Source organism: Somniosus microcephalus, unplaced genomic scaffold (genome assembly GCF_052327205.1).
Source record: "Somniosus microcephalus isolate GS21.2 unplaced genomic scaffold, FLI_Smic_1.0 scaffold373, whole genome shotgun sequence".
Classification (NCBI taxonomy): Eukaryota; Metazoa; Chordata; class Chondrichthyes; order Squaliformes; family Somniosidae; genus Somniosus; species Somniosus microcephalus.
In genome coordinates this window covers 143,537-171,188 of record NW_028225560.1, presented here as the reverse complement: position 1 = coordinate 171,188, position 27,652 = coordinate 143,537, and the positions used below count along the sequence as shown (strand labels likewise).

At 49.8% G+C, this 27,652-nt stretch overlaps 1 pseudogene; it reads left to right on the top strand.

Annotated features, from left to right (window-relative positions):
• LOC147081788 (interferon-induced protein with tetratricopeptide repeats 5-like) lies at window positions 1-27,393 on the top strand (annotated as a pseudogene).
• Window positions 27,394-27,652: the final 259 nt, after the last annotated feature.

The following is a 27,652-nucleotide window of genomic DNA, read 5'->3' as shown; positions in this document are numbered from 1 at the left end:
ATGCGCTTCAGGTGCCTGGACAGATCTGGAGGCGGCTTTCAGTACTCACCAAACAGGGTCTCCAGAATGATCGTGGAGGTGCAGGAGAAACAAAGTGCTGAGCACATATCATCTGCAGATAAATCTGAGGAGGAGGAAGAGGAAGGCGAGAGAGGAGAAGGAGGGTTAAGATGGCAACCCCAAAGCATCACCAGCTGTTCACATTGCTGCCCGTGATGATAGGGATTCCCTTACAGCTCTAGGGTTCAGTTCTCTCCTAGAAGAAGAGGCTACAGATTAGTTGCCACCACTGGACTGATGCAACAATCATATCCAATTGCCACTCTCCCCGCCCAATGCCACTGAGACAAAACAGTCCTATGACCAACCCTGCACCCATTGCACACCCTGCATTGCTCTCTGTCAATTCATGTCTTCCCATTCATCAACAAGCAACTGAATAGGGGAGTTGCCACCTAGCAACCAAGAATGAGCAACACAGGAAAGTGGTTCAAAGTAATAATTTTTATGTAATTCTGCTAAACAACGGAAACTTAACAACATACCATTTTGTCAACATCCATGTGCATTGTTTAAGGATGCTAATGGTCTGCTCTATCAGATTCCATGTGGCAGCTTGGCTCTCATTGTATGCATGCTCTGGTTGGGTTGCGAAGTGCACTCATGAGCCAGGTGGTCAGTGGATAGCCCTTGTCACCCGATAGGCACCTCTGTGGCTCAAAGACTGAGGGAACAGCGAACTGCTGCAGAATAAAAGCATCATGACTGTTGCCAGGATACCGGGCATTCAGCATCATGATGTGCTGAGCAAGGTCACACACCAACTGCACATTCAGCGAGTGATAACCTTTGCGGTTGTGGTACATCTCAGCATTTAGATGTCGACATCATGGCCTTGATGGAAACCAGACTGAGGGATGAAGGCCTCTTCCCCCTAAATGAATCTTCCCCGCCAGGCTATACCTTTCACCACTGGCTTCACCCAAACGGCTGTGGTGGTGTGGCTTATCACCAAATTACACCATAGTCTGTCTCCATGCTCCTCTGGCACCTTCTCCTCCTTTGAACATCTCACCTTGTTCTAACACTCTCGCATCTCATTTAAAATCCTCGTTTGTTAATGCCCAGCCAAATATCAAGCCAAATTTCCCAGCAAGATTTCTGCATTGCTTTCCTGCCTTAGTCACTACACCGACTGGCTTCTCATCCTCGGTGATTTCAACCTCCATCTCAACTCAGCATTCTCTCTCCTCTGAGTTCACTGACCCCCTATCCTCCCTTAATCTCTCCCTCCATTTAAACTCCCTGACCCATATTCATGGCCACCCCCTCGACCTTGCCACTTCACCTGGCCTCGCTACTCCCACCATGTCAATCGCAGATAAGGCCAACTGTGATCTCTTCCTTGAATTGCTCACCACCCACTTCCCCCTTTCCCCTCCCAACTCCACTTCCTTCTGTGTCCAGCCCTGGAAAAAACTCTCTTCAACTCACTTACAACTGCATTTTCAAATTCCCAACTGCCTAGCCTCCATTCACCACGACATTTCTGCAGCTACTGATCTGCACAATCACACCCTCACCTCCACCTTTGATGCCCTTGTCCCCATTTAAACCATTACTCTCTTTCACCCTAATTAATCTCCCTGGTATGGCCCTCATCGCCGTTACTTTAAGTCCAAGGGATGCAGACTTGAATTTTATGGTGGACAAATGGTTTAGCTATTCATCACCAGATCTGACTGGACCACATAAAGCACTATCGGGCCCTGCTCTCCTCGGTCAAAGCTGCTCACTATCCCAGGATCATCCTGCAATGATAACCCCTGGCTTCTATTCTCCATGACAAACAGTCTTCTTAAATCCTTCTCCCTGCCCATTCCACCCTCATCTCCAATAACAAGTATAAGAAGGTCATGAACTTCTTTGTCACGAACATTGAGACCATCCGTTCAGCGGCATCTGCCGCTTCCGTCCCTTCACCTAGCCCACCGGGACAAACTTCACCTATGGTTTCCCCCTGTCCTAGCCCTGAACTTGTATCTTTCTCTAGTTTCTCTCCAATCTCCCCTCATGCCATCTCTAAGCTCACCTTGTCCATGAGGCGCACCTCCTGCTCACTCGACCCCTATTTCCACCAAATTGATGACCACCCAACTTCCCTTCCTGTCTCCCATATTAGCTGATATTGTTAAAAGTTCCCTCTCCTCAGGTACTGTCCCCATCCCCTTCAAATCTGTTGTCATCACCCCTCTCCTCAAAAAATGATCCCTAACACCTCTGTCCTTGCAAACCACAGCCCCATCTCCAAAATCCTTTCCTCTCCAAAGTCCTTGAATGTGCTGTCGCCTCCCAAATCCATGCCGATCTTTCCCGCCACTCCATGTTTGAATCCCTGCAATCAGTTTTCCGCCCCAGCCACAGTATTGAAACGGCCCTTATCAAAGTCACAAATGACATCCTATGTAACTGTGACTGTGGTAAACTATCCCTATTCGTTGATCTCGATCTGTCTACAGCCTTTGACACGGTTGACCACAACATCCACCTGTAACGCCTCTCCCCCGTCATCCAGCTGGGAGGGACTGCACTCACCTGTTTCCATTCTTATCCATCCAGTCATAGTCAGAGAATCACCTGCAATGATTTCTCTTCCCGCTCCCACAGCATTACCCCTGGAGTCCCCCAAGGATCTATCCTTGGCCCCCTCCGTTTCTCATTGACATGCTGCCCCTCACCGACATCATCCCAAAGCACAGCATCAGATTCCATATGTACGCTGATGACACCCAGCTCTACCTCACCACCACCTCTCTCGACCCCTTCACAGTTTTCAATTGGTCACACTGCTTGTTCAACATCCGGTACTGGATAAGCAGAAATTTCCTCCAACTAAATATTGGGAGTTTCCAACACAAATTCCGTTCCCTAGCCAGCGACTCCATCCCTCTCCCTGAGGCTGAACCAGTCCATTCGCAACCTTGCTGTCATATTTGGCACTGAGCTGAGCTTCCGACCACATACCCGCTCCATCTGTAAGTCTGCTTACTTCCACCTCGGTAACGTCACACCAATCCACTCCTGCCTCAGCTCAGCTGCTGCTGAAACCCTCATCCAGGCCTTTGTTACCTCTCGCCTTGACTATTCCAACACTCTCCTGGCCGGACTCTCATCTGTCACCCTCCAGAAACTTGAATTCATCCAAAACTCTGCTGCCCGTACCCTAACTCACACCAAGTCCCCTTCACCCATCACCCCTTTGCTCACTGACCTACATTGGCTCCTGGTCCAGCAACGCCTCAATTTTAAAATTCTCATCTGGTGAGAAGGCAGATTGTAAAACAGTGGTGGTTAGTTGCATTTAACAGGTTCAGTTTCTAGTTTCACATTCAGGAAACAAATAATCTGGAAATGATAACACACCGAGCACTGTGCTCGATCAACACACCATTGGAGCGAAAGTTGAAGAATGAATTTGTTGAATTTTCCATCCAATCAGAATTATGAGGTAAAGATCATTTAAATTTATTCTGTATTTAAATTTGCATTTGGACTACTGAGCAAGGAGTTTGTTTCCAGAAATAAAATAACATACACAGCAAGTCAGTTGCCAGCTCGGCTCTCCCTTTCTAACTGACTTTGTGGTCCCAATTTTAAATCCCTCCCCCGCCGCCTAGCGGAAACCGGGCAGGGGGGCAATTAAAATGGAGTGTGGTACTTACCACTCCTTTCCTGTCCTGATTTGTGGGCCAGAAGAGTCACAAAAGGTAAGTTTGCCAAAAAAAATGATTTGGTTTCCTTGTGGACCAGGACAGGAGGGGCAGAACTGCTCCTCAGGGCCCCACAATGAAATCTTGAATCTCCCTTGCCCCAGGACTCCCCCCTCACCACTTACTTGGCTGTCCTACTGGTTTTTCAGCTTCAACTACAGCGTGGTTCCTGGCCAATAATTCACTCTCCCGGGCCGTAGTCCATTTTTCCACAGCTTCTGGATCTTATGGTGAGCTCCAGCCTCGCCACTGATTTCTGGCCCGCGATCGATTCTACACACCTCCTGGCTCTTCATTCCCACGGAAATACCTCCAGCAGTGCATCCTCCGACACTCCACCCTTCAAATAGTTTCTAGACTCACTCACCCTCCACACCTGTCTCCGAACCTGGACATCAGTTCGTCGATGCTCCAAGCTGACTCCACCCAACTACCTCAAATTTATCCCACCACGGGACCTCTGAATTTAACTCTGGACTCCCTCCTATTGTCTCCTTTTTATTCCCCATTTATTACCAGGACAGATCAATCCTAACCTTGCTATGTAACCAAGGCTCTGTAAATGAGTTTCCCTGTGTCCATTCACGTGCGCATTTTGGCTGCCGCTCCAGACCTGAGCCCATCACTTCTATTTCTCCTTTTTTCTCCCCCTTTTTTTTTCTAATTGCAACTGGGCAACCTGGAAGTGCCTTAACAGACTTAGGACCGGTGTAGGTTGCTCAAAGTTGTCACTAAGCAAATGGGGATATTCAACCAGCCGACAACTTGTGAATGTGGAACTGAGGCACAGACTATGCAACATCTCCTGCAGTGCCCATCGTTAGAGGAACCCTGCACTATTGCAGATCTTGCCGAATCCAACAGCAAGCCGCAAAAATGTGTCCAGTTCTGGCTGGGCTATGTATAGACTGTCCGTGGACATAAGAAGAAGAAGACCCCTCCTAGACCCCTCCCTCCTGTCATTTTTCCCCTCTCGGATACTCTGTGCTCCCAAATCCCTACCCCAACCCTTCAGCACTCCTCCACCTTCCTACTCTCCTGCCACCGTCCCAGGCTCGACTCCCTCTTAGATAAGCCTATTGCTCTCTTTGTGCCTCTTGTGGCATTTTCAAGGCACTCATTACCCCCTTCTTAGGAGCAGCAAACCCAACTGCCTCATCCTGCTCTCTCGCCAACCTACCCGCCCAGCGCAACCACTGGGGGGTCATCTTTCCAACTCCTTCCCGTCCCGCTCACCCCTCCCAAGGCTGAACCTGTGGACTCTGCCAGCGGATCAGCTATCAACGCCCCTCTTTGCATTTCCCTCGAGAATGTCTGTTCAATTGTGAACAAGGCCCTTGCCATCCACGAAATTATTGTGGATGATTGCATCGACATCATGGCCTTGACAGAAACCGGCTGAGGGGTGATGACAGTTTCCCCTTAACTGAAGCCTCCGCGCCTGGCTATACATTCCACCACTTAACACGCCCAAACCGCAGTGGTGACAGTGTGGTTCTTAGCACCAAATTACACCTTGGTTTTTTCACCCTGCTCCTCCAGCACCTTCTCCTCCCTCAAGCATCCCCCCTTGTTCCACCCTTTCGCCTATTATTTAAAATCTTCGTTCTCTATCACCCACCCAAGTACCATGCCAAATTTTTCACTGAGATATCTTCACTGCTTTCCTCCCTCAGCCTCTACACCAAGCGACAACTCATTCACGGTGATTTCAAGTTCATCTCAACTCCATCAGGCTCTCTTCACTGTCCTCCTATCCTCCCTTAATCTCTCCCTCCATATAAACTCCCCTACCCATATTCACGGCCACCCCCTCAACCTTGTCATCTCGCTTGGCCTCACTGCTTCCATCGTGTCAATCAAAGATAAGGCCATCTATGATCACTTCCTTGTATTACTCTCCACCCACATCCCCCAAACCCTCAAACCCCCCGGAATTAATTCTCCCCAAGTCACTTACAATTGCACTTTCAAATTCCCAACTGTCTAGCCTTTGGCCCTCCATTCACCACGACATTTCTGCAGCTACTGATCTGCTCAAACACACCCTCACCTCCACCTTTGAGGCCCTTGTCCCCATTTAAATCATTGCTCTCTTTCACCCTGGTCATTCCCCCTGGTATGGCCCTCATCGCCACTCCCTTAAGTCCAAAGCATCCAGGCATTTATAGCGGACAACTGGCTTAGCTATTCATCACCTGATCTGACTGGACCACATAAAGCACTATTGGGCCCTGCTCTCCTCTGCCAAAACTATTCACTATCCCAGGATCATCCTGCCATGATAACCCCTGCCTTCTATTCTCCAATACAAACAGTCTTCTTAAACCCCAATTCCCTGCCTCCTCTACCCTCACCTCCAACAAAACTATGAAGAGCTCATGGACATCTTTATCAGTAAGATTTAGACCATCCTTTTAGCTGCCTCTCTCACTTCCCTCTCTTCACCCAGACCACCAGGCTAAATTTCCGCTAAGGTTCCCCCTTGTCCTAGCCCTGAACTCACAGGGGCAATTTTCCCAGTCCTGGGGAGGTGGGTATGGAGGCCCGACTGCTGGGAAAATGGCAGAATCTGGGTGTGGGCACCCATCCTGCCCCCAACCCGCCTCCGTGCCATATTCCCATGAGGTGGGTACCCGACCCGTGCCGGGTCCTGTCTCCTCAAAGCGGGAAGGGGATTAGTGCCAATTAATTGTTTCTTAACAGGTAGTTAACAGGCAGTTTTTTTTACTAATCCCTATTTTGAGCCCTAAAGTGTGGGCTTCCCAATGGCTTCGAACCTCACCAGGGTCAGCAAGGCGAGCCGTGGGTCTGCAGGGGTTGGAGGGGCCGAAAAGTACACTGTGCAGGTGAGTGATGAGTGCAAGTGTGGAGAGGTAAGTGTGTGAAGTGAGTCTAAAGTGTTTTAATAAGATTACTTACCTTTGCTTCTTCCTCCAGGCTTCATCCCTTTCGGCTGTGGAGTTGCCTCATCTCCACGGCAGAGAAAGAAGAATGACCGCTGCATTCTTAAATGCAGCAGCCTTCTGCTTTCTGCTCAGGAAAGCTTTCTAAGTGAGCCTTGAGTAAAGGACTCAACTTAGAAGACAGATTGTCAGTGTTTGACAGCTTCACAGAGCTGTCAAACGATGACAATTCATCTGTCAAAAAATCTTGACAGATGAAACATCATAGGCTGACATTCTCTGTCACCAGCTTTCCCTTAATTGGCCTGCTAAGTCCGCTGGGCGGGCAAAACAAGGTCACTCAAGGGAAAATAGCGTGGGTTGGCCGGACATCAATAGAGGCGGGACTAATACCCGACAAGCAGCTTTCCCGCCTCCATCACGTCCCCATTGATAAAATCACCCCCTAGATCTTTCTCTAGTTTCTCTCCTTTTTCCCCTCATGCTCCCATCGAGCTCAACTTGTCCATGAGACCCACCTCATGCTCTCTCCACCCTATTCCCACCAAACTGATGATCTCCCAACTTCCATTCCTGGCCCCCATATTAGCTGATATTGTTAACGGTTCCCTCTCTGGTACTTCCTCCTCCCCTTCAACTCTCCCGTCATCAGCTCTCTCCTCAGAAAACCAATCCTTGTCCCCTCTTTGCATACCAGCCTCCTTTTCCTCTCCAAAGTCCTTGAACAGCTGTCACCTCCCAAATCCATGCCCATCTTTCCCACAACTCCATGTTTGGACCGCTTCCATCAGATTTCCTCCACGGCCACAATACTGAAATGGCCCTTATCAAATTCACAAATTGCATCGTATGTGGCTGTGACCATGATAAACTACCCCTCCTCATCCTTCTCGACCCGTCTGCAGCCTTTGACACAGTTGAACACTCCATCCTCCTCCAACACCTCTCCTCTGCAGTCCAGCTATGTGGGACTGCACTCGCCTCATTCCATTCTTATCTATCCAGTCATAGCCAGAGAATCACCTGCAGTGGCTTCTCTTCCCACTCTCGCACCATTGCCTCTGGAGTACCCCAACGACCTATCCTTGGCCCCCTCCTATTTCATATTTACATGCTGCCCCTCGGCAACATCATCCCAAAATAAAACATAAGGGCCTAGAAATTCCCTTGGGTTTGCGCCCATTTAGGGGCGCAAGAGTGGGTTGCACCGGAAGTTGCGTCGCCGCTGAAATTAGGTGGGCCTTTAAATCGGCGTAAGCCGGTAGCGCTGCGCCGGCACCGATGACGTCATCGGTGTGCGCAGCGCCCCGGTACCGCCCGAAACCACGCCGATCCCCATCTTCAGTAGCGGCCGCCTCTTCCTTGGCGGCCGCTAACAACGTTTTGAAAACCTGGCCGTGCTGCAGCCTTAGAGGCGCTATTTAAAGCGGAGGTGCGGCCGGCCGCTTTTTCGGCGGCCACCTGCCCGCACCTCCTTCCCCGGCCTCCTCCATCCCCCCCCCCCGCGGCATTGCCGGCTGGTTTCCGTGGAGCCCGGCACTTCGCCGTTGTGCCGGGCTCTTTTGCCGGCACTTTCAACGGGGTTCCGGCCGTTGCAGGCACCTCCCCCTTAAGAGAAGGGGGAGGCCTGCAGTACAGCAGCCTGCCGCTCCGCATCGGGTGGCGCAGCGGGACCGGCAGCGCTGAAATTCACTTTCAGCGCCCCAAGCGGGGCGGGCACACCCTGTACCAGCGCCCGCTTCCGCTTTGGGGCGCTGAAAGTGAATTTGGGGCGGGCACAACTGGCTCGGCGGCGGGCGCTAAATTTCCGGCGCAAACGTGCTGGTGGGGCGTCACCGAATCTATAGCCCAAGGTTCCACATGTACGCTGATGACACCCAGCTCTACCTCACCACCACCCTCACTTGGCCCCTCCACGGTCTCTAATTGGTCACACTGCTTGTCCAACATCCAGCACTGGATAAGCACAAATTTCCATCAACTAAATATTGGGAAGACCATCGGTCTCCGCCACAAACTCCATTCCCTAGCCACCGATGCTATCCTTCGCACTAGCAACTATCTGAGGCTGAACCAGAGCATTCAAACATTGGTGTTGTACTTGACCCTGAGATGAGCTCCCCACCACATATCTGCTCCATCACCAAGACCGCTTACTTCCACCTTGGTGACATTACCCAACCCTGCCTCTGACTCAGCTCATCTGCTGCTGGAACCCTCATCCATGCCTTTGTTACCTCTAGAATTGTGTAATCCAGTGCTGTCCTGGTCGGGCTTCCATCTTCACCCTCCATAAACTTTCGCTCATCCGAATCTCTGCTGCCCGTATCCTAACTCACACTAAGTCCCGTTCACCCATCACCCCTGTGCTCTCTGACCTACTCTGGCTCCCAGTCCGGCAACACCACAATTTTAAAATTCTCATCCTTGTTTTCAAATCCCTCCATGGCCTCGCCCCTCCCTATCTCTGTACACTCCTCCAGCCCTACAACCCTCTGAGATCTCTGCGCTCCTCCAATTCTGGCCTCTTTTATAACCCCGACTTTAATTGCTCCACAATTGGCGGCCGTGCTTTCAGCTGCCTTGGTCCAAAGCTCAGTAATTCCCTCCCTAAACCTCTCTGCCACTTTACCACTTTTACCTTCCTCCAATTTGAATAATTGTCCTTTACCCCTACACTTTGCTTTCTATTTTTTCACCAATTTGCTACTAATTCATCTATTTGTCCTCTGACTCCACATGCCCTAACCTTTATCATGAGCCTACCGTGTGGTACCTTAATGAAGGCCTTTTGAAAATCCAGGTATATGACATCGGCTGCATTACCCTTGTCTACTCTTTCTGTTACCTCTTCACAGAATTCTATCAGGTTAGTTAGGCATGACTTAGCCTTTTGGAATCCATGCTGACTATTTTTATTACATTTTCTGTCTCTAGATGCTCTACTATCACTTCTTTTAGTATAGATTCCAGTGTCTTTCCTACCACTGATATTAAGCTGACTGGTCGAAAGTTCCAAGGTTTTGTTCTATTTCCCTTTTTGTATTTTGGAACACCATAACTGCCAGCCCTCTGGCACTATCCCCTGGTCTATGGAACTTTGAAATATATAAACTAGTGCCTCTGCTATCTCCTCCCTAGTTTCCTTGAGTCTGTGTGGTCGCATAACTTCTGGACCTGGGGTTTATCATTTTTTAGTTCAGCTAGTTTGTCAATTATTTTCTCCCATTCTATCCCAGCTGTATTAATATTCTTTTTAAGCTCATCCTCTAGTGAAGTATCGATTTTGTTAGCTTCTTTTGTAAAACTGAGGCGAAGTAGTTATTCAATACTTCTGCCTTTTTCTGTCATTACCTGTGAGTTTATCTTGCTCATCCTTCAGTGGACCAATCACTACTTCAATTTCCCTTTTGTTATATATGTTTCTATAGAACACTTTATTAGCTCTTTTTATATTTCTGTTTGTTTTGCCATTCCTCTTTGCCTTACTGATTGTTATTTTAACTTCTCTCCTAAGTTCTTCATATTCCCTTTTGTCCTCCTCTCCTTTAATATCAATTTTCGTTATTCGTCCACGGTGCCCCATAATTAGCTTTTTTGTTTTTAACTTTTAGTGGAATATGTTTCTCTTGAACGCTATCGATTACCCTTTAACGATTTCCCACTGTTTTTCGGTCTCTTTGTTTTGCAAGATTTTTTCCCAATTTATCTTCTTTAGTTCCACCCTCATATCCTCATAATTTGCTCTTTTCCAATCAGTTACCTTAGTCTTTGACCTACTTATGTCACTCTCAATCCTATCTGGTTTGGTTCATTACCCATTACAGCAGCGATTCTTTTCTTGTTGGACTTCTTACGTACTGAGTGAGAAAGACGTCCTGTATACACGGTAAAAACTCAATTCCCTTTTCTCCTTTTGCTACTTCTTCCTGCCAGTTTTGTTGAGGGTAGTTGAAATCCCCCGTGATTATTATTCTATGCCTGCTACTCAACTTGTAGATTTGCTTACATATTTATATCTGAAATTCCCTTCCACTATTTGGTGGTCTATAATATTCCCCTATTAGAGTGATGGATCCCTACTTAGCTTTTAACTCAATCCATTTGCATTCTGTATCTATCATGCTAGTCACATCCTAGGCCCTAAACTAGTTCCATCCTTTATTTCTACTGCCATTATGTTTTCATTAACTACTACAGCTACTCCACCTCCCCTCATTCCTTCCCTTTCCTTCATGAATGTGTTGTATCCTGGAATATTTAGTTGCCAATCCTGTTCTCTATGTAGCCATGTTTCAGTCATCCCGACTATATCCGGGTCCTCTCTACAATTATTGCCTCCAGTTCATCCATTTTGTTTTGAATACTACGTACATTGCTGTACAAACAATTTAAATTGTTTTCATTTATTATTCCTCTCTCTTTGTTTTTAGTAGTTATTTTACCTTTATGCTCTATGTCTTGATCTGATCACTGGCCATTCGTGTTAACTTTGTTCCTTCCATTAGTTTGTCCTTTACTTTCTTTCCCTGGTTCTTTTATTGTTAGATTTCTGTAATTTCTAGCAGTTCCCTCCCCGCACCCCCCACGTCTTCCTCCATGTTATTAGCTTAAAGTCTTATTTAAAGCCCTCGTTATCCTTTCCGCAAGGACCATGGTCCCAGCCCAGTTCAGGTGCAGCCCGTCCCAATGGTACAGCGTCTGCCTGTCCCAGTACTGGTGCCAGTGTCACAAGAAATGGAAGCCCTACTTCCCACACCACTCCTTTAGCCACGTGTTGACTTTCCTAATCTGTTTGTCTTGATGCCAATTTGCACATGGTTTGGTTAATAATCCTGAGATGGAGGACAACAACAGCATCCGCCCCCTCCCTTTCCAGATTCTTTTCCAGCTGTTTTGAGTTGCCCACCTGAGAGGGCAGGTGGGGCCTCGGTTTAATGTCTCATCTGAAAGATGGCACCTCCGACAGTGCAGCACTCCCTCAGTACTGCACTAAACTGTCAGTCTAGAATAAGTGCTCAAGTCTCTGGAGTGGGATTTGAATCCACAACCTTCTGACTCAGAGGCGACAGTGCTACCCACTGAGCCAAGTTTGCTTCAGCTTGTCTTAAGTTGTCCTTCATTTTGAGAATGTTATTGTTAATTTTTAAGCCTCATGAGCTGGTTTTACACTCAGCAGAAACATTGGCGACTTATTTATTATTTGGGTCAACCCAAACACTTTGATCCACAGAACTGGCTCATATTTTGTTGGGGGATTAAAGATTACCCCATTTCTGTTCATACATGTCACCAATTTTGAAATTCAACCAAGCGAAATTTAGCAGGAGGTTAGCGGCGGCACTAACCGTTAGCGCTGCACCACCGCCGATGATGTCATCGCCGTGCGCAGCGCCCCGCTCATGCCCCAGCTGTAATATTGGGTGGCGCCCCCTGACTTACCGCCGGACGCTATGTCCACCAGGGTCAGTGGGGCCTACCTGCGGCCAGGGCAGCGTTAGTTAAAGGGGAGGTGGCGAGCGGCCATTTTTGTTGCTGGCCGCCTTCCAACACCTGCCCCCATTGCTGTCCCCGGCCCCTGTGAAGCCCCCACACGGGGTTTCGGCTGCTCTCTGTGAGCCCGGCAGTACTCTTGTGTGCTGTTTGCTGGCACTCCCGAACCCTGGTGGCACAGCTGGACGCTGGGACGCGATGCGCCAGGCCCCTCCCCTTTAATCTCCAAAGGGGGCGCTACCCAAGTTTTACCTGTAGATCTCTTTTCTCTAGAAACAAGAAAGCTGTTGGGTGACCTGCTCGAGGTCTTTAAGATTATGAAAGAGTTTGACAGGGTAAACAGGAGAATATGTATCCACTTGTTGGGGAGACCAAAACTAGGGCCATCAATATAAGATAGTGACCAGTAAATCCAATAGGGGATTCAGGAGAAACCTGTAGAATGTAGAAGTCTCTACCACAAGGAGTAGTTGAGGTGAGTACCATAGATACATTTAAGGGGAAGTGAAATAAACAGATGAGGGAGAAAGGAATAGAAGGATAGGCTGATAGGGTTTGATGAAATGGAATGGGAGGAGGCTCGTGTGGAGCATAAACAGCAGCACAGGCCAGTTGGGCTGAATGGCCTGTTTCTGTGCTGTAGACTCAATGTAATTCTTTGTATCTATTAACCAACATCACTTAAACAGATAATCTGAACATTATCACAGTCACACGGAACATGGGGAGACTGGGGGAGGTGGCAGTGCATGCAGGAAGGTAAAGAGAGGCAAGAAAGCCCCGAAAGCTGTTTGGAGAGGAGACGAGTTCAAGGGAGAAACTCAAGAGAGCAGCGTAGAGATGACTAGAGACCCGAGAGCAGCCTGGAGAAGGACAGCAGCTGAGAAGGAGAGGGTCTCCCAGCGAGATCAAGGAACCTGCGCTGAATCGCCCTGCAATACTCATTGGCAATAAAGCACGATAATGCCAATCTATTCCTCCCCCTTCCCTCTCACTTTTTCTCTCACCATTTCCCACTTTCTCTACAACAGCAGCTCTGACAGGAAAGTGAAGGGAGCAAATGCAGGGGTTTGGCAGCGGGGAATGGGGGACAATGTAGGGAGAGGTAACAGGGAATGGGGGGTAATGAAGGGGGGGTAATGGGGAATAGGGGTAATAATGTAGGTGGGGTAACGGGGAATGGAGGGTTCTAGTGTTCATTGGTCTTTTAATAATGTATAAATATTAAAAGGGGAGTCAAACGAAGGGTGGGCCCATTAAGGATCAAAAATGAGATCTTCATGTGGAGGATGAGGTATTGAACGAGTACTTTGCATTTGTCTTCATTAAAGAAGAGGATGCTGCCAATGTGACAGTAAAGAAGGAGGTAATAGAGAAATTGGATAGGATAAAAACAGATAAAGAGGAGGTACTTAAAAGGTAGGCAGCACTCAAAGTAGAAAAGTCACCCGGCCCAGATGGGATGCCTCCTAAGTTGCTGAGAGAAGTAATATTGGAAATTGCGGAGGCTCTGCCCTCAAACTCATTGAAACTTATAAAATTCTAACAGGACTAGACAGACTAGATGCAGGAAGGATGTTCCCGATGGCCGGGGAGTCCAGAACCAGTGGTCACAGTCTAAGAATAAGGGGTAAGCCATTTAGGACTGAGATGAGGAGGAATTTCTACACCCAGAGAGTGGTGAACCAGTGGAATTCTCTACCACAGAAGGCAGTTGAGGCCAACTTATTGGCCCAGAAATTCAGGTCTCCACGGGTGAGTACGCACTGGGTACTCACCCGTAGGCCCAACGAAAGTGTCGGTTTCGTGCATGCACCGGAAGCTGGAAATTCCGTTCCCTTAAAGGAAGGGGTTCAGGGGTCAAACGCGTATGCCGGAGAGGCAGGGCGTGCGCCTGGAACTTACGTTTTTTTCCAAGTTTCTCCAGGAGGGTAAGTCTCTAACAGTTAGGCCTAGAAATTCGGTATAGCCGCGTTTGGGGCGCTAGTCCCGGCGATGCGCAAAGTTTAGTGCCAGGCGCAATTTAGCACCACCTAGCGCGATATTGGGTTGCAGCGCCCCTAAAGGTGATTGCGGCGCTAAATCAGGTGCTGCACGCTGCTCTTAAGGCGCTAACCTGGCGGCGCAACCCAATTTCGCGGCGGCGGGGCGCAGCAAAGATGCTTTCAATAATCACTTTCCCTGAGACACAGTGGCGCCGGCCAGCTCTTAAAGGGGCAGGGCAATTGGCATCACCAGACACACTCACTGCCTTGTAGGCCTTCAAAGCGGTGGGAGCCTACCTGTGGTGCACCAGCCTAGCAAGACATGGAAAGGGTGAGGCAGAGGGCGGAACGCCTCACTGATGGGGCATTGGATGCTTTGGTTGGCGCAGTGCAATCAAGGCCAAGGAAGATGGTCGTATTGTGATTTATGTTTTGGACAGTCTCCCGGGTGTGAGAGTCAGTTATGTGTCAGTGTATTACTTTTGCTTTCTGTTGCCATAGCTTTCTCATGTTTGAAGGAACCACATTTTGTGTAATGAAACACTTTCTTCATTTACAATGGCTATGCCTGCTATTTACATGCATTTTGCCCTTCACAGGCTTGGGGGTATCAGACCGGCTCCATTCCTCTTCTTGGAATGGCAGCAAGCATTCCATGAGAGGGGCCTAGAAGCTACATCTGATCAGCCTCTGACGCGCAGCCTGAGAAGAGCCGCTCGCGTAGAAGTTCAGGCCAGCAGACATCTTCTCAGCCACCAACAGAGATGTCCTGCACCTTATCTGAGGCTGCAGATCTGGCTGAAGCAGCTGGCACAGCTCAGTCACCACCTCCTTTCTAAATCGCAGCCTTCTGACACACTGCTCCTCCGGCATGTTCATGTAGGAAAACTGCTGTCGGAAAACCCTGCCAGCGTAAGGTCTGCTGTGGCGATGTCTGTTGGCCCTCCTCCGTCTGGCAATGCCTGCCCCCCTCTCCCAGCGTCTCAGTGCCCTTTCCAGATGATTTAGCAGCAGGACGTTCCCCTCCAATGCAGCCCCCATAATAATTGCCCACAGGAAGGTTCCCCATTGTCAAGGCTCACCAACAGCAAGGTGATGGTCAGAAGGCTGAAGATCATCTGCCTGCGCTGGCTCGGTGGTCAAATGGCTCTCAGTGTGCAGCTCAGCAACTGTTTGTAGCTCTCGAGGAAGTTGTGCTCCAAAAATGGCTGCCGCTTTTAAACCACACCAGTCCCCTTTAAATAACGCTCCTCCAGCCCGAGAGCGACTTGGTAAGGTCCAGGTAAGCTGTCACTATTAGCGCCAGGCGCTACGGAGGGGAGCGGCGCCACCGAATTTCCGGTCCGGGGCATCCAAAAGGCGTTGCACACTCAAATGACGTCACACTCAGCCTGCGCCCATGAGCGGGCACTAAGATTTAGCGCCGGCGCTAAATGCATGCTCAATATGGGGCGAGGCGCTAGGTGCCTTGCGCCCACCCGGAAATTGGCTAGCGCCCCACTTGTCGGCCTCTTTAGGCGTTAATCGGTGGCGCTAACAACCGAATTTCTCCCCCTTACACTTTTAAAAAGCAGGTGCAATCCTTCTTAGATATGGGAGTGGTGCCAGAGGACTGAAGCATTGCAAATGTTACACCCATGTTTAAAAAAGGGAAGATGGATAAACCTGGCAAGTACAGGCATTTGATAGAGTACCACATAATAGACTTGTTAGCAAAATTGAAGCCCATGTGATTAAAGGGCTGCATGGATACGACATTAGCTAAGGGACAGAAAGTGGAGAGTTGTAGTGAACGGTTATTTTTCAGACTGGTGTGAAGTGTACAGTGGTGTTGCCCAGGGGTCGGTATTAGGACCACTGCTCTTTTTGATATATATATATGACCTGGATTTGGGAATACAGGGCATAATTTCAAAGTTTACAGATGACACGAAACTCAGAAATGTAGTCAAGAGTCAGGAGGATAGTAACAGACTTGAAGAGGACACAGACAGATTGTTGAAATGGGCAGGCACATGGCAGATGAAATTTAACACAGAGAAGTGTGATTAATTTTGGTACGAAAAATGAGGAGAGGCAATATAAACTAAATGGTACAATTTTAAATGGGGTGCAGGAACAGAGAGAGCTTAGAGAAGGGTCGGTAACCAGAGGAAACAGTTTAAAGGTTTTAAGGACCTGTCCCACAGACTAGTCAAGCAACATAATCATACTCATAGAATAATACCTTTCAGCCAATGTCCCAAACTCCTCCATCACCATCCCTGGATATGTCCTGTCCCACCGGCAGGAGAGACCCACCAGGGGTAGCGGCACAGTGGTATACAGTCGGGAAGGAGTGGCCCTGGGAATCCTCAACATTGACTCTGGACCCATGAAAGAAAGAAAGACTTGCATTTATATAGCCCCTTTCACGAATGTCTCAAAGCGCTTTACAGCCAATTAAGTACTTTTGAAGTGGAGTCACTGTTGTAATGTGGGAAATGCAGTAGCCAATTTGCACACTGCAAGCTCCCACTAACAGCAATGTGATAATGACCAGATGATCTGTTTTTTTGGTTATGTTGGTTGAGGGAGAAATATTGGCCAGGAGACTCGGGATAACAACCCTGCTCTTCATCAAAATAGTGCCATGGGATCTTTTACGTCCATCTGTGAGAGCAGACAGTGCCTCGGTTTAACATCTTGAAGGGATAATTACTAGTCCTAACCCTTTTAGGGCTACCCCGGATCAGGCGTATTCCCCAGACGTTCACCTTCAACTAAAGTTAGAGGTAGCCGAATCCTAAAGACGCTTAATTGGGTCTAAAGGTCCGGACTACCTCTCCCTAAAGGAAAGGAACAACCTGAAGATGTTACAGTCCTCCAGAAAGCATTTTTAATAAGTTTAGCTATACTGTAACCTTCCGGATATTATGAGGGTCCAGAAAACTCCTGCAGAATTCTGCAACTCCTCACCAAAGAGTGTACAGAGATTGAGTTCGTGAGTTTGATACAGAAGTACTATGTGAGACAATTCTAAAAATATATAGGTTTAATAAAGAACCGACATGTAATTTACAGTTGGTGATTCAATCACAGAATTAACAGTTCCAAATACAACAAGCTTTTACAATCTTATTATCAGAGATCCTTATTCTCAAATCTTAACTTCGTTACATTTCTTAGTCTTATTCCAGGATACCACCAAAATCAAATACGGTACCTTTTTGATCCCCGAGACTCAAAGAGTTGTAGACTTACAAAGCTTGCTTCTGAAGCCGAGAATCGCTTTGCCCCTTTAAGCGGATCTGTCTTCCTATTTGAAAGTCTAATTTTTATACCCTTTCTCAGTGGTATTTCCTTTGAAGTTTTCTGCTGATGTAAGCTAATTATCTCTAGTCATTTTTCTGTTGACCCTTGCTATTCTTACAGTCAGATCAGCTGGTACCATTACAGACTCGTGTCTCTACCTTTAGGTGTTCAAAGCTTATCATAAAAAATGGTGTGGAGCAGATGCATCTACTGATGTCATTCTTACCAAAGCCTTCTGTTTGTGTCTCTTTCCAAAGTGTAAATTAAAAACAGCTCAATCAGGGGCACCATTATCTTCTTAGTTACCTCAACTGGTTGTAACACAGACTCATGTCACCGTGTTTCATTTGATGTTACTTTTACAAATATCCCCATACACAATGATGGAGCCCAGCATGTGAGTGTAAAAGACAAGGCTGAAGCGTTTGCAACCATCTTCAGCCAGAAGTGCAGAGTGGATGATCCATATCGGCCTCCTCCTGAGGTCCCAACCATCATAGAAGCCAGTCTTCAGCCAATTCGATTCACTTCACGTGATATCAAGAAATGGCTGAGCACACTGGATACAGCAAAGGCTATGGGTCCCGACAACATCCCAGCTATCATGCTGAAGACTTGTGCTCTACAACTAGCCGTGCCTCTAGCCATGCTGTTCTAGTACAGCTACAACACTGGTATATATCCGACAATGTGGAAAACTGCCCAGATATGTCCTGGGCACAAAAAACAGGACAACTCCAATCCAGCCAATTAATGCCCCATCAGTCTACTCCCAATCATCAGCAAAGTGATGGAAGGTGTCGTCGAGAGTGCTATCAAGCGACACTTACTCATCAATAATCTGCTCACTGATGCCCAGTTTGGGTTCTGGACCACTGGGCTCCAGATCTCATTACAGCCTTGGTCCAAACATGAACAAAGGAGCTGAATTCCAGAGGTGAGGTGAGAGTGACTGCCCTTGAAATCAAGGCCGCATTTGGCCAAGTGTGGCATCAAGGAGTCCTAGTAAAACTGAAGTCAATAGGAATCGGGGGGAGAACTCTCCACTGGCTGGAGTCATACCTAGCACAAAAGAATATGGTTGTGGTGGTTGGAGGTCAGTCATCTCAGCCCCAGGACATCGCTACAGGAGTTCCTCAGGGCAGTGCCCTAGGCCCAATTACCTTCAGCTGCTTCATCAATGACCTTCCCTCCAACATAAGGTCAGAAATGGGAATGTTCGCTGATGACTGCATAGTGTTCAGTGCTATTCACGACACCTCAGATAATGAAGCAGTCTATGCCCACATGCAACAAGACCTAGACGACATTCAGGCTTGGGCTGATAAGTGGCAGATAACATTCGCGTCACACACAAGTGCCAGGCAATGACTATCTCAAACAAGCGAGAGTCTAACCACCACCCCTTGACATTCAATGGCATTACCATCGCCGAATCCCCCACCATCAACATCCTGAGGGTCACCATTGACCAGAAACTTAACTGGACCAGCCACATAAATACTATGGCAACAAGAGCAGGTCAGAGGCTAAGTATTCTGCAGTGAGTGTCTCACCTCCTGACTCCCCAAAGCCGTTCCACCATCTACAAGGCACAAGTAAGGAGTGTGATGGAATACCCTTCACTTGCCTGGATGAGTGCAGCTCCAACAACACTGAAGAAGCTCAACACCATCAGGACAAAGCAGCCCGCTTGATTAGCATCCCATCAAAAACCTTAAATATTCACTTCCTCCACCACCAGCATACCGTGGTTGCAGTGTGTACCATCTACAAGATGCACTGCAGCAATTCGCCAAGGCTTCTTCAGCAGCACCTCCCAAACCCGCGACCTCTACCATCTAAAAGGACAAAGACAGCAGGCGCATGGGAACACCACCACCTCCAAGTTCCCCTCCAAGTCACACATCATCCTGACTTGGAAGTATATCACTGATCCTTCATCGTCGCTGGGTCAAAATCCTGGAACTCCCTCCCTAGCAGCACTGTGGGAGTATCTTCACCACACGGACTGCAGCAGTTCAAGAAGGCAGCTCACCACCACCTTCTCAAGGGCAACTAGTGATCAGCAATAAAGGCTGGCCTTGCCAGCGACACCCACATCCCAGGAACAAATAAAGCAAAATTGGCAAAAGAACCAGAGGTGATATGAGGGGGAAAAAAATTAAACCGTGAGTTGGAATGCACTGCCTGAAAGGGTGGTGGAAGTGGATTCAATAATAACTTTCAAAAGGGAATTGGATAAATACTTGAAGGGGAAAAATTTCCAGGGTCTGTGGGGAAGGAGCAGAAGAGTGGGACGAGTCGGACAGCTCTTTCAAAGAGCCGGCACAAGCACATTGGGCTGAGTGGCCTTCTTCTGCGCTGTGTCATTCTATACTTCTATGATTCTGTGAAATATTGTGATGGGATCTTTCATGTTCACCTGAGAGTTTAAAATATCATCCAAAAGAATTCACCTCTGCCAGTGCAGGACTGCCTCAGTACAGTGCTGAAGAGGCAGCTTGGATTTTGAGCTCAAGGGCTCGATTTTCCAAGCCCTGAGGAGGTGGATTTGGGGGCGGGAGTGGTGGGAAAATTGCAGAATCGGGGGGGCAGGAACCCATCCCGCCCCCAACCCGCCTGCGTGCCAATGTCCCAGGAGGCGGGTACCCGACCTGTGCTGGGAGCCGCCTCCCCGAGGTGGGAAGGGGATTAGTGCCAATTAATTGCCTGTTAACAGGTAGTTAATAGGCAGCTTTTTGCCTAATCCCTATTTTTAGCCCTGAAGTGTAGGCTGTCCGACGGCTCCGAACCATGCCAAGTTATCGAGGCGGACCGTCGGTCTGCAGGGGTTGGAGGGGTCAAGATGTCCGTTGTGCAGGTGAGTGATGGGTGCCTGTGTGCAGAGGTAAGTGTGTGAGGTGAGTGTAAAGTTTTTAAATAAGTTTTACTTGCCTTAACTTTCTCCTGCAGGCTTCCTTCCTTCAGTTCTCGGGAGTCCCTCAGCTCACCGGCACAGAAAGCAGAATGGCCGCTGAACTGTCAAAAGCTGCAGCCTCTGCTTTCTGGTCTGGAGAGATCTCTAACTGAGTCTCAGTAGAAGGACTCAAGTTAGAAGACAGATTGTCAGTGTTTGACAGCTTCACAGAGCTGTCAAATGCTGATTTTTCATCTGTCAAAAGCTCTTGACAGATGAAATGTCAATCGCGGATGTCACCAGTAACCAGGTGTCCCTTATTTGGCCTGCTAAGCCCGCTGGGCGGGCTTAACAAGGTCAATCAAGGGAAAATAGCATGGGTTGGCCACAAGTCGATTGAAGCGGGAATACAACTCAAAAAGTGGGAGTCCCGCCTCCAAAAGCTCCCCATTGACAAAATCAAGCCCCAAGTTTCTGGAGTGGGACTTAAGTCCACAACTGTCGGACTCAGAAGTGACAGAGCTACCACTGAGCCACAGCTGACACAGGTCCTTGTTCAATTGAATGAGTTTGGTTTTCCCAATGGCTCATCTGGTTAAAGCAGTGAGTAGCTCAGCCATGTAATCAGAAAGATCCCAGGATCCGACTCTGGATTCCTGCTGGCTGCAAGTTCCCTAGTATCAGCGGCCTGAGCCTTTGACAATCTTTGCTGGGACCCTCTTGTGCCTATTTTCAGGGGGGCTGCGAGGCTGGCTGGTGGGGAGGGGCAATGGGGTTGTGTTGTTAAAGTGCAACATGATGGTATGGGACAGGCTCTATGGTCCAGCTGGTCTTTTCCTGTCTGTTGTTTTCATTTGTTCATGTGTTTGAGCTTCTGGTTGTAATTTGAGTTGTCAGCTTTTTTGGAGCTGCTTATTCCTTTGTTCCTAGGTTGGCCAGAGTGCAATCATTTCCCCATCACTATTCCTATCTGAATGTGTAACAAAACTGTTATAAATCTCATCGTCATAAAGAAACTACTCATGAAATAAAGCTGGACGGCCAGCTGGTGGCGCCGTCCAAGGAGTATAAGTACTCGGGCATGGGCCCAGCTTTCCAGGGACATTTTGTAAGACAGGAACTGGTGAAGTACAACTAGACCTCCATGTTCTGAAACAAGTTGATTAAAGCCTTGCTTTATACTCAAACCAAGTGCGTAGTGAGTTTTATTACGTCAAAAACTGATAAATATTTAAACATATTTCTTACAGTGATATTGAGAGGAACTCACTGAAAGCGAAATTACTTCAGCTACAATGTCACTTCACGTGGAATCTGCAGGTGGAAAAGGTTGAGTGGGATGATTTGCAGGAACGACTAAATTATACAATAAAGTCTGATATTGTGAAATATCAAGCCATGGCTTACAATCTACTTGCTTTTGTAAACTGTATGCGAGGCAACTGTGAGGAGTCGTTCAATAATTTATGGGAAGCTGAAGAGATTCTGAGGAAGAATCACAAATTTGAAATTGAAAAATGGATCATCATCACCTATGGAAACTATGCCTGGGTATATTATCACATGGGAGAACTGGCAGAGGCCCAATCCTACCTCGACAAGCTGGAGAGGATCTGTCAACAATTTACTGATGGCTCTCAGTATACAGCACTGATACCTGAAGTATACGGGGAGAAGGGTTGGTCACTGTTGAAATTTGGCAGGAAATATTATGAAGAGGCAAATGAATGTATTGTGGCGACACGCCACCACTGGACATAATCCACTCACGGCGGCACAGACAGTCTAAGCAGAAGCCCCCAGCCGGGGGCCCTTTCCTCCAGCAACTTGTTTCCCGCAGGGACAGGCTGCCGGGAGCACTTCCTGTCTGGGAAGTATTTAAGTGGATGCGCGGGCTTTTCTAGTTCCTGTTTGTCATGTGGTTGAAATAAAGCAGTTGTGTTTTCGATAGCTCTGGTCTCGACTCCCACGTTTGCCGCGGTATCTCAACACTGGTGACCCCGACGCTCAGGACGAATCCTAAGCTAGCATGGCGGATACAAACGCAGTCACGGTTAAATTACCAGACTTTTGGGAGAACCTCGCCGAAGCCTGGTTCATTCAAGCTGAGTCCAGATTCCGGCTGAAAGGCATTACAGTCGACGCCACGAAGTACGACTACCTCGTCGCCTCGCTCACCTACGCTACAGTCCCCAAGGTTTGGGCAGCGCTGCAGAATCCACCAACGGAGGGCAAGTACGAACATCTGAAGGCTGCGCTACTTAAAAAATTTCAAACATCCTCTTACCAGTGCCACTGCCAACTCCTGGACCTCCCCGGCCTTGGTGACACTTCACCATCAGACCTGCTTTCCCACATGCTGTCCCTCTCAGACGACAAAAATCCCGGCGCCCTTTTTCGCACGCTTTTCATTCGGCAGCTCCCCGCCAGCATCCGCCCGGTCATTGTGGAGTCTGAATCCACGGACCTGAATGATATAGCCGAAAAGGCCGACCGGCTGCTCTCTGGACAGGCCGCTCGCGACGTCGCGCCCGACCTCACAGCAACGACCACGCGGTCTTCCCGGGCCGCTAGGCCCGACCGCCCTACCACTCCGGGTCACTGCTACTACCACACCCGTTTTGGCGCTAGGGCTCAACGCTGCACGCCACCGTGTTCCTTCAAATCCCCCCCCGCACCGGCCCCCGCGATGGCCGCGGGGCAGAAGGAGCCCCTACTGTACGTCACTGACGACAGAACCAACCGCCGATTTCTGTGCGACACAGGGGCCCAGCACAGCATCACCCCCGCCTCCGCCCTCGAGATCCAACGCGGCACACGGGGTATCACACTGGCTGCAGCCAACGGCTCTGAAATCCGCACATATGGCACCCGCATGGTCACGCTTGACCTCGCGGGCCGCCACTACCGCTGGGAGTTCCTCACAGCCAAGGTCCTCTGCCCACTCATCGGCGCCGACTTCCTACATGCCCACGGCCTCCTTGTCGACATTCCGAGGCACCGCCTCGTCGACATCAACACTATGGCCCCCATCCCCGGCGCCTTTACCCCGGCCCGTTCGGCCGGCCTGACGACCTACTGCCTCGCCAGAGCCACGGACGACTACTCGGCACTCCTAGCTGAGTTTCCCGCCCTCACTAACCCGACCTTTTCGGCCAAAGCTGCCAAGCACGGTGTGGAACACTATATCCCCACCACCGGCCCCCCAGTTTCTGCCCACGCCCGCAGACTCAACCCGGCCAAGCTGGAAATCGCGCGGGCCGAGTTCACCAACATGGAACAACTCGGCATCATCCGCCGCTCCAGCAGCCCTTGGGCCTCGCCCCTCCACATCGCCCCCAAGCCCGGCGGAGGCTGGCGCCCTTGCGGGGACTACCGCCGCCTCAACGACGCCACCACCCCCGATCGATACCCGGTGCCACACGTCCAGGACTTCTCGGCCCGACTGGCCGGACGAACCGTCTTTTCCAAAGTCGACCTGGTGCGCGGTTACCACCAAATCCCAGTACACCCCGCGGACATCCCCAAAACGGCCGTCATCACCCCATTCGGCCTGTTCGAGTTCCTGAGGATGCCCTTCGGCCTCAAGAATGCAGCACAGGCTTTCCAGCACCTTATGGACTCAGTCCTCCGGGACCTGAACTTCCTATTCGTCTATCTAGACGACATTTTCGTGGCCAGCTCCTCCAAACAGGAACACCTCGAACACCTTCGCATCCTGTTCGGGCGCCTAGCCCAACACGGGCTCATCCTCAGCCCAGCGAAGTGCCAATTCGGCCTAACCGAGATCGATTTTCTCGGTCACCACATCACCCCTGCTGGGGCCGTCCCCCTGCCCAACAAGGTGCAGGCCGTCCAGCAATTCCCCCGCCCCACAACCATCAAGGGCCTCCAGGAGTTCCTCGGGATGGTGAACTTCTACAACAGGTTCACCCCCAGAGCCGCAGCCCTCATGAAGCCCCTATACGACTCCCTCCGAGGAAAATCCGGCAAGATGGACATAGCCTGGACCACTGACACGGCAGCCGCCTTCGACGCCACCAAAAACGCGCTCGCTGACGCCACACTGCTCGCGCACCCGAGGGCCGATGCCCGGGTCGCGCTCACCACCGACGCCTCCGACCACGCGGTCGGGGCCGTGTTCGAGCAGTGGGTCAATGGCGCGTGGCAGCCACTTGCCTGCTACAGCCACCAACTGCGCCCCCCGGAGGTCAAATACTCCACTTTCGACCGCGAGCTTCTCGCACTCCACCTGTCGGTCCGCCATTTCAGGTTCCTCCTGGAAGGCCGCCCCTTCACCGCGTATGTGGACCACAAGCCACTCACATACGCGATGGCCAAGCACACTGAACCCTGGTCCGCTAGGCAGCAACGCCAGCTCGCGGCCGTCTCCGAGTTTACTACGGACATTCAGCACGTCTCCGGTAGAGACAACGTGGTCGCCGACTGCCTTTCCCGTCCCGCCGTCTGTGCGAATCACCTCGCGGTCGAATACGCACAACTAGCAGCGGGCCAGCTCACGGACCCAGACCTCCTCTCGGCGGCTACCAGCCTGCCAGGGCTATGCCTAGCCAAGGTCGCGCACGGGCACGAAGCCACGGCAGTCACGTGCGACGTCTCACTCGGCCAACCCAGGCCGGTCGTCCCTGAGACCTGGCGCCGCCGCGTCTTCGATGCACTCCACGGGCTCGCTCACCCGGGTTCCCGCGCATCCGTCAAACTCCTCTCCAAGCGCTTCGTCTGGCGCGGCCTCAGCAGAGATGTTCGGACTTGGGCCACCTCCTGCCTCGCCTGCCAACGGGCTAAGGTACAGCTGCACACCAAAGCACCCCTGGGAGACTTCGAGGTACCCAGCCGCCACTTCGACCACGTACACGTCGACATCGTCGGTCCCCTGCCGCCATCGCAAGGCCAAACTTATCTCCTCACGATGGTCGACCGCTACACACGCTGGCCTGAGGCAGTGCTGCTGACCTCCACCACCACAGCCGACATCGCCAGGGCGTTCGTTAACACCTGGGTTGCGAGGTTCGGCGTACCGGCCGACATAACCTCCGACAGAGGCGCCCAGTTCACCTCCGAACTCTGGACGGCCACAGCACGCAACCGCGGGTTGACGCTCCACCACACCACGGCGTACCACCCGCAGGCCAACGGACTTTGTGAACGCTTCCACAGGTCACTCAAGGCCTCACTCTGCGCCGGCCTGCAGGACAGTACCTGGACTGACCGCCTACCGTGGGTGCTACTCGGCCTACGCACCGCGGTCAAGGAAGACCTCCAGTCCTCGGCAGCGGAGTTAGTCTACGGACAACCGCTGCGCGTCCCAGGCGAATTCCTTCCGGAGCCTACCAAGCCTTGGTCGGCCGAACAGCAGTGGCTCGACTCTTTCTCTTCTGCTCAGCAGTTCGCCCCACTTCCGGTCAACCGACACGGCGAACTCGCACCTCACGTCCCGCCAAATTTACAGCAGGCGCGCTTCGTCTTCGTGCGACACGACGCACACCGCGGGCCCCTGCGACCCCCGTATGACGGTCCGTACGAGGTACTACAAACCGGGGACAAGGTCTTCAAGCTGCGACTCGGCGACAGGGTCGAGACAGTCTCCATCGACCGGCTCAAACCAGCACACACAGAACCAGGGGAACAGGTCCCCATGGCCCAGCCTCCAACTAGAGGCCGTCCCCCCGGCAAGCCAGCACAGCCGGCGGCGAACCGCCCGACCCAACCAACCAGACCGGCGACCACTCAGAGCCGCTGCGGCAGAACCATTAGACCACCGTCACGACTCGTCCACTCCTCCTAAGCGGATTCTGGGGGGAGCTCTGTGGCGACACGCCACCACTGGACATAATCCGCTCACGGCAGCACAGACAGTCTAAGCAGAAGCCCCCAGCCGGGGGCCCTTTCCTCCAGCAACTTGTTTCCCGCAGGGACAGGCTGCCGGGAGCACTTCCTGTCTGGGAAGTATTTAAGTGGATGCGCGGGCTTTTCTAGTTCCTGTTTGTCATGTGGTTGGAATAAAGCAGTTGTGTTTTCGATAGCTCTGGTCTCGACTCCCACGTTTGCCGCGGTATCTCAACAGTATTGAGAAGGGTCTGGAGGGGGATCCTGATGACATTGAATGGAATGCAGCTTATGCAACTTCTCTGTTTCGAATTAAAGAAACCTTTGGATACCCACAGCGTCCTGAACACTGCAAGGTAGTGAAGCAGTTACACCGCGCGTTAGCACTGAACCCAAATGACTCTTTTGTCAAGATCATGTTGACTCTAAGACTACAGGAATTCAATCAAACAGACGAATGTTACGGATTACTTGAAGAAGTAATGCTGAAGTCTCCTGATGATCCATATATAATTCAATAGGCAGCCAAAGCTTTAAGAAAACAAGGATCTGTTGAATATTCCTTACAGCTATTGAAAAAGGCACTGAAGGTTAAATCATCTTCTGCACTCCTTCACCACCAGATTGGCTTATGTTACCAAACTAAGCTGATTGCACTGCAGAGAAAATCTTCTCAATACTTTGCTCGTGAAGATAGCAGAAAATTGATTAAACTTTGCAAGTACCATTTGCAAACAGCGTTTGATCAGAAACCCTCGCTTACTTTTGCAATACTTGATTTGGCGGAACTCCATGCAAAATGTGGAAAATATTCCAAAGTCAATGATATCTACGCCAACCTGCTTAGAAATAAAGATTACAACCTTTTGAATAAACAATTAATACTTTGGAACTATCGACAGTACCACCTGTATGAGAAGGGATCCCAGCTGAATGCCATTCATCATTTCAAGGAATACTTAAAACTCAAAGTTAACACCTGGAAGAACGAGAAATGCCGTGCAAAATTGAAACAAATTGCTGAAGATCGAATGAATAAATATTCAAGAGACAGTGTAGCCTTTGGTATATTGGGGCTAATACACCAGGTTGATGACAAGAAATCAGAAGCCATTGAATTCTTTGAGAAAGCCCTGGAGTGTGATCGCGATAATGAAGAATTTCAAAGTGCTCTACGTGAGCTGCGTCAAGCTACATAGAGCAATGTTAAAATGTGTCTCCGATTTACCTGTGAAACTGAGTCCCATTTTCAATGTGTTGTTTTGTAGTAAATAGTTAAAAATAATCTTAAGATTAGTTGACAGACTTACCATTTGACACTGGGTTATGTTGCTATTCATTTACCCTGTCATTCTGCATTCACGTTTCCACTTGCTGTGGCCACAGTAATGGTAACCTCAAATTTCTGAATTTATGACAAGGTTTGAACATATTATTTTATACTGATTCCAATGACTA